Here is a 6,818-nt window from a genome sequence, read left to right as displayed (position 1 = left end):
CCGAGGTGCAGGCAATCGACGAAGCAGCCATCGAGGAGGAGTTGCCCGAGTGCCCTGACCATCGTCCTTCTTCTTTCCTGAAAGGCAAGACACAGAGCATATTAAGTCTCCCATGCTTTTACAAATATCTTGGGTATCTGTTATTATTGATGATGCATTAAGTATAGGAATTGGTTGGAACCAATTGTTGCATTATATATCTATCCTTGTCCAGGTACCGCAATTGAATCCTATTTAAGTTCAGGAATGGGTTAAATGCTTAGCCATGCTTAGTGCGGTAGAAGTCAGGTGATTTCCTGTCACCTGCGAGTTTTAGGATGAGGTGGATCACGGTTGGCTATATTTGCTATCGTGGAAAAGAACCATGTTAATAATGAATTAAGACCGGGCCGAGTCTTGTGTAGGGTTGGACATAGTGACTCCATCTGTGTCGTTTAAGGACTGATACGCTGTACGTCCTCATGTCATGTTGAACGCAGCCTAACACTTAACTGGCCGGATAACTCGTTCCGACCGTGAAGCCTAGTAGCTTGACTCAGACCGGGAACGTGAACAGTGCGCGCATTCTAGAGGTAGTAAGGATGTGCGGAGAGCCATTGGCATAAGTCCAAGGCAGGTTAGAGTCCCGAGCAACCTTGGCAGAGTGGTTCTCTGAGAATGCCGATCTATTCAGACTCGCGACTCCTGAATGGTGTCAAAGGTGACTTGTTTGCGACCCTGACGGGGGAAGCAGGGTTTGTGTTTAGAAATACCTCTCCAGCTCGATAGGAATCGATTCGAATCACCGTCTCTCCCGGATAGTGAGAACTTGACTGAGCAGCGGCAACGTAGATTCAATTAATTTAACGATATGGTTAAATGAATGTTGATGATAATGTTGCCATGATTTATACCTGCTATGGTTATTAATGTTTGCATCTTAATCAAATGATTGCTTAGTACATGTGCTAATATAAATGACAGGTTAATGGCTAAAAGTCACTGCTAGCTCAGGTTAAGAGTTGATCATTATTACTTATGCTTTTCCGTAAAAAGAAAGTGTTAGCCAGATCCACTAAATTAAGCTATGCATGATCCTTGGTGTCTTTTGTTTTGGTTTCCGACGGGTAAGTCTAGCTGAGTACATTCTCGTACTCAGGGTTTATTCCCTCTTGTTACAGATGACCTTCTATATCAGGGCTTCTGTAAGTATTGTCTCCATCCGGCAGGTGACGAAGACTAGATCACGGGCATGATCTATGTTTTTCTTATCCGAATGCTTTTGCGGGTTGTGATCAGCAAACTGGTATTTGTATTTGAACTCGGGTGTGTAAGTTAAACTATTTGCTTCCGCATACTTTACAAGACTTGTTTTGTAATAACGATGACTCTGAGGTGTTGTAACCTAATTGCAAACCGTCTGTGAAATGTTGTAACGTATGAGATGTTATGTTGAATTACTATGATTTTGGTTGTATGTAAGTTGGTTTGAAATCCTTCGTGGTTTCAGTTGACTACCAGGTTTATATGGACTCAAGTGCGAGAATTTGATCGTTTCGGCGATTGTTTTTGTACTTGTGCTCTTATAAATTGGTCGGTTCTGTGACAGCCAGGGTCGGGGAAGGAGCGGCGTGGGCGGGGTGGAGCCGCGCGAGCAGCTCAGGAGGGGTGCGTCGGCGAGCGGCCTAGGCAGGGGCGGCACCTATGAGCGGTTCGTTGCTACTACGAACGGGGGCACACGGCTTGGGCGGGGCGGCGTCGCGAGCGGCTCGAGAGGGAGCGGCAGCGAGCATCTCAATTGCTACCTGAGTGGGGGCGCACCGTATAGAGCAGGCGGAGCGAGGTGGGGCAAGCGGATAAGGATAAGCCACGAGCGAGTGGAGGAGAGCGAGCCACGTCCGAAGGTAAAGTAAAGGGTCGAACGCCCGACATATATCATTACGGTATCTAAAAAGCAGGAATATATATCCTTCGTTAATATATCAGACACATAACGAGGTAGACAAGGAATTGTGGTAAGTTTAGGGCACATTTTCAGTAAAACAGGGAATGTTGTGCAAAATAAACAGAAGACAGAACCCTGGCACTGGCAGAAAACCACCGTATATCCCATTCCCATCTCCTGACCGGCTGACCCGTCGCCATCTACTGGTCTGCATCTGCTCAGCCCATCTGTATCCCAATTCCCAAGAGCTCGAGCTCCAAGCACCCAGCGCCGGCCGCCCGGCCCAGGAACCGCCGTTCTGCTGCACCGGCGGCGGAAGAAGAGACGGATAGCGTGGGGATCCGGCTGATGCGCCGGCGGCAATGGGCATTTGGGATTCCATTCTCCCCGGCGGCGGCCGGCGCTTCATCAAGCGCAAGGACAGCGACGCCGGCGAGGCAGGTCAGGACTAAGACTCCCCAGGCCCTCGGTCCCCTACCAATTTCTTGTTGTCGTGCTTGTCATGAGGGGGCACTTATGGCATGTATTGATATGAAGTAGGTTGTTCTTGGAGATGCTGCGCCGATGTGGTTTCCTGTAATCCTGTTGCACTTGCTCCTCTTTCTTTTACTACTTAAGGTCCCATTCGCTGGTCTGAAACTTGGCTAAAACTGGCTGAAAAACACTGTGCCGGCTGAATTGTTGTGAGAGAAAAACACTGTTCTGGCTGAAAAAAAAAGAAGCCGAACAAGCCGAATATGGGGTAAGCTGAACAGGACCTTAATCATAGAGATCCCGGCTTTGAGTGCTGCTCTGGTGGATGGAATGTTGTGTGTCTGTGTGGAAGAGAGAGCATGAAATGCTTCATTTTGGCCGTTGCTTCATGGTGTGAGTGACATTGTGGTTCGGATTGTTCATAGCTTTCCGCCTTCCCCCTGCTCACAGGGAATTATGGTTTGGAGATTGCCTCCAGTGGTTTTATCTTTCAGGCTAACGTTAACACATTACGATTGGCTGGTTGCTTTTCGTTTGTTGATGTGTAAATCAACCCGAGAGAACAAGCAGTTGGAAATTGGAATGCTGAAATCCACTTGCTATCTTTTGCCCTCAGCATTGCTCAGTGTTTGTAAATCCCAGTGTTTGTTCGGTCTTGTTAAGTCCCAGTTTTTTGTTGCTTCTCCTGGTCCCTAGATCAGTTCATCACTTCATCACTTGCGGCTGCTTTCTCAAAGTATGATGATATTGTTTCCGGTGGGTGCAAGGCAGTGCATCCTTGTCATTTTAAAGGCAAGGCTTATGAAATATGAAATTGATGGTGATAGCTTCTGGATTCCATGGTGATTTCACTTAGTTTGATTGTACATAATGATCTCTTCCTTCTTGAATGAAGATTTTTGAAAGTTTGATTGCACATGATAGCTATTTCAGCATTTATTAGCTACCTCAGGAAAAGAGTTGAGCTTGCTAATAGTTTCATGGCACAATAAATGTTGTTTAATTGAAAATCATGCTTTTAAATCATGAGAATGTTTAAATTACATTAGTTACAGAGGCAAGTAATTTTTTTTTTGGTAACAGACATATTTTGATGCCATTGAATATGTTCCATATTATGAAGTGCTTGTTAGGCCCGACTTTATGACTAGTTTTCCATTGCCCTAGTTTTAATTAAATTCTGGGTGAAAAGATTGCATTTTAAGAATGTTTTTAATGCTGATATATAGAAACATCTCATTGGAAAAAGCTGCTGCATTAAGTCTTGTCTCACACTCTCTCACTTGTACGTACCAGGTCGGGCACTAGAGGAACTGAGGGGCTCACTGTACAATGACTTTCATACTTCAGAAGGGGCCAAGCGCCAGCAGCAGAGACTTTGTGGCCCTATTGTTGCACTGACATTCAACTTTGTGGTCGCTGTTGGGATCATCATGGCAAACAAAATGGTATGGTTGACTTTCCAATCATTTTAAACTTTTCACCGTCTGTCTATTTGCATTTCTTTTATAAATGGTATGTTGTTCCTTGTAGGTGATGGGCACTGTTGGATTTAACTTCCCAGTCGCATTGTCATTAATCCATTACCTTTTCGCTTTGGCTTTAATGGCTGTTCTCAAGGCATTATACTTGCTGCCAATTGATCCTCCTTCCAAATCCACTCCTTTCTCCTCATTATTCGCTTTAGGTGCTGTCATGTCTTTCTCCACTGGGCTTGCCAATATCAGCTTAAAGCATAACAGGTGACATGAATAATTGATTCCCTGTTTAACTGATACAAAGTGCCCTGCCTTTTCCTCAATGATTATATCTCAAAATGTACTCAGTATTGTTTGTCTTCAGTGTAGGTTTTTATCAGATGGCTAAGATAGCTGTAACTCCAACCATAGTAGTGGCAGAATTTATTCTTTTCAAGAAAAAGGTTTCCCTTCGAAAGGTAAATTTCTTAGAAATTTCATGCCTCATATACTGCTCCATTCTTCTATTGATCTACTCCCTCTGTCCCAAAATAGATGACCTTATAGCATTCAAATTTTGTCCCAAATACTTGACCTTCTCACTTTCTAATGCACCTTCGTTTCCCAATACACCTTTCTCTTTTCCAATACATCTCTATCTCTACTCCTTTAGGGGTATTTTGGTCTTTTGGCTTCAGTGTTGGTTTCCGTGAGAGATTCTAAAACGTCATCTAACATGGGACGAAGGGAGTAATTGTTATCAGAGATTTTTCAAACTGCAGTCTTAAAGAATTCAAGAAATATATCTTCTGGATGTAGGTTATCACGCTGGTTGTTGTCTCATTTGGTGTGGCCATTGCAACTGTTACTGATTTGGAGTTCAATTTTTTGGTGCTTGTGTAGCACTAGCTTGGATTATTCCTAGTGCTGTAAACAAAATCCTGTGGTCAAATTTACAACAGAGTGGAAACTGGACAGCTCTTGCGTAAGTTGTTACTGTGTTTTATCTCTTCTGTTACAGCAAGTATTTCCGTATGTTTTATACTAACCTCCAGGTTGTCTGATCAGGTTAATGTGGAAGACAACGCCAATTACCATATTTTTCTTTATTGTTTTGATGCCATTGTTGGATCCTCCAGGCCTTTTATCTTTCAATTGGGATTTCAAGAACAGTAGCACAATTATCATATCTGCTTTGTTCGGTTTCCTTCTTCAGTGGTCTGGTGCTTTGGCACTTGGGTGAGTCATAAAATTTGATGTTACATGATTGCCTTTGCATTTCATGGAATCACATATCTTTTTCTTTTCATCTCTCTCTCTCACACACACACACACAGGACATAGAGATACATTTCAATGCAAATTTTCACTAGTTTTTATATTTGTGTATTTTAACTTCCATATGGTGGATATTTGTGCATATCTAATGTCTAGAAAAAAAAATCCTGGTTATGCATGTCATACATATTTACTTTATAGACCAGGAGATATGAGCACATAGGAAGCTCCTTTTTCGAACCTAGAGAACCAATCTTATTGATTTTAATGTTACTATACCAAATTTGGCATCGGGTACATGAACATAATAGGATCTGTAACCTAGAGAAACAAGTAGCACACCTTTTTAATCGTTTTAACTTACAGCATTATTTTATATGCCATATTTCCATGTCCCAGTAGTACTGTGATGAAATATTGCTATTATGCCTAATCTTGAAAATAGAAATATATTAATTCGCTTTACGTTGATAAGGCCTTTAGAATTCAACTCTCAAGAAAAACTTTATTTATCAGAAAAAACAATAATCGTAATTTTTGTCCATGTGATACCCTTTTGGTCTTGAAGGTTCACATATTTTGGGTTTCGGAAATGACAGGGTAAAGTATTTGGTCATTCATTCTCTTCTGTGGCTATCGAATTTGCAAAATTTCTGGATCTGAACCTAATTTTTCAATGTATTGTGGATGCTGCAGGGCAACCTCGGCTCTCGCTCATGTTGTGCTAGGTCAGTTCAAGACAATTGTTATAATGCTCTCTGGTTATCTGGTATTTAAATCTGATCCTGGATTCACCAGCCTCTGTGGAGCTGGCATTGCCCTCGCAGGGATGTCAGTGTATACTTACCTAGGGATGAAAGAGTCAGCCACCAGCGGTAGGAGAAATTACTTAAATTCAATGCAAAATTCTCATTTGATGAAGTCCAAGGTTATTGTAGATGGAGAAAAGCCAGAAACAAAGCCCATGGATTCTGTGTAAATAGAACAATTGCCGTCCTCCTGCTAGGTTTAAGAACCCCCATTGGAAGCAGCGAGGTTTGGTGAGCACACTTATGGAGAAAGCTTAACAGTTGTACTTGAAAGTAGTGTTCCTTTGATTCTGCTTTCTTTAGTTCTTTGGAGTGTTATTATTCTTTAGGCAATAGTGGTCAAAATTGTTTTTATCGTTGACCACACATTCATCACATGTAGGAATTATCATTGATTCTAGTTTTAGGCAATTTTGGTTACTGTTCTACCCATATCCTGTCATGCTTTATTTGTCTTGTGGGTTCTGTTTCTGAGAAATTAGATGAAAGATGGCTGAAAATGGGTCCTGGTTGAATTTGACCTTGTGCATTGCCAACATGTTCAGATTCTAGTTTTAGTTTGTAGTATGCTCATGACATTTGCTCTTCTGAAATCTCACACTTAAAAAGACTTTGGGTTCAGCAATCGTTCATAAAAGGAAAGAACGCACCCATAGGCATGAAAAAGGCGCATGCTATCACGACTCACGAGGAAGATGTAATGTGAAAAATAGGGAATGTACAAGCATGTCAAAGCATAGCAAGAGAGGACAAATAAAGAGTCAACTCAAAGCACAGATCCTGAAAAAAATCTCAGCAGTCCGCGGAATTACTGAGTTGCATGAATCAGAGCAAGCAGCAATTACTGAATTGCATGAATCAGGCAACGGAGCAAGC

General features: G+C 42.2%; 1 pseudogene; it reads left to right on the top strand.

The window, feature by feature from the left end:
* Nucleotides 1–2,107: 2,107 nt before the first annotated feature.
* LOC136527566 (nucleotide-sugar uncharacterized transporter 2-like) lies at nt 2,108–6,439 on the top strand (annotated as a pseudogene).
* Nucleotides 6,440–6,818: the final 379 nt, after the last annotated feature.

This window comes from Miscanthus floridulus, chromosome 19, assembly GCF_019320115.1.
Source record: "Miscanthus floridulus cultivar M001 chromosome 19, ASM1932011v1, whole genome shotgun sequence".
NCBI classification, from domain to species: domain Eukaryota; kingdom Viridiplantae; phylum Streptophyta; class Magnoliopsida; order Poales; family Poaceae; genus Miscanthus; species Miscanthus floridulus.
This window is presented reverse-complemented; position numbering and strand designations above follow the sequence as displayed.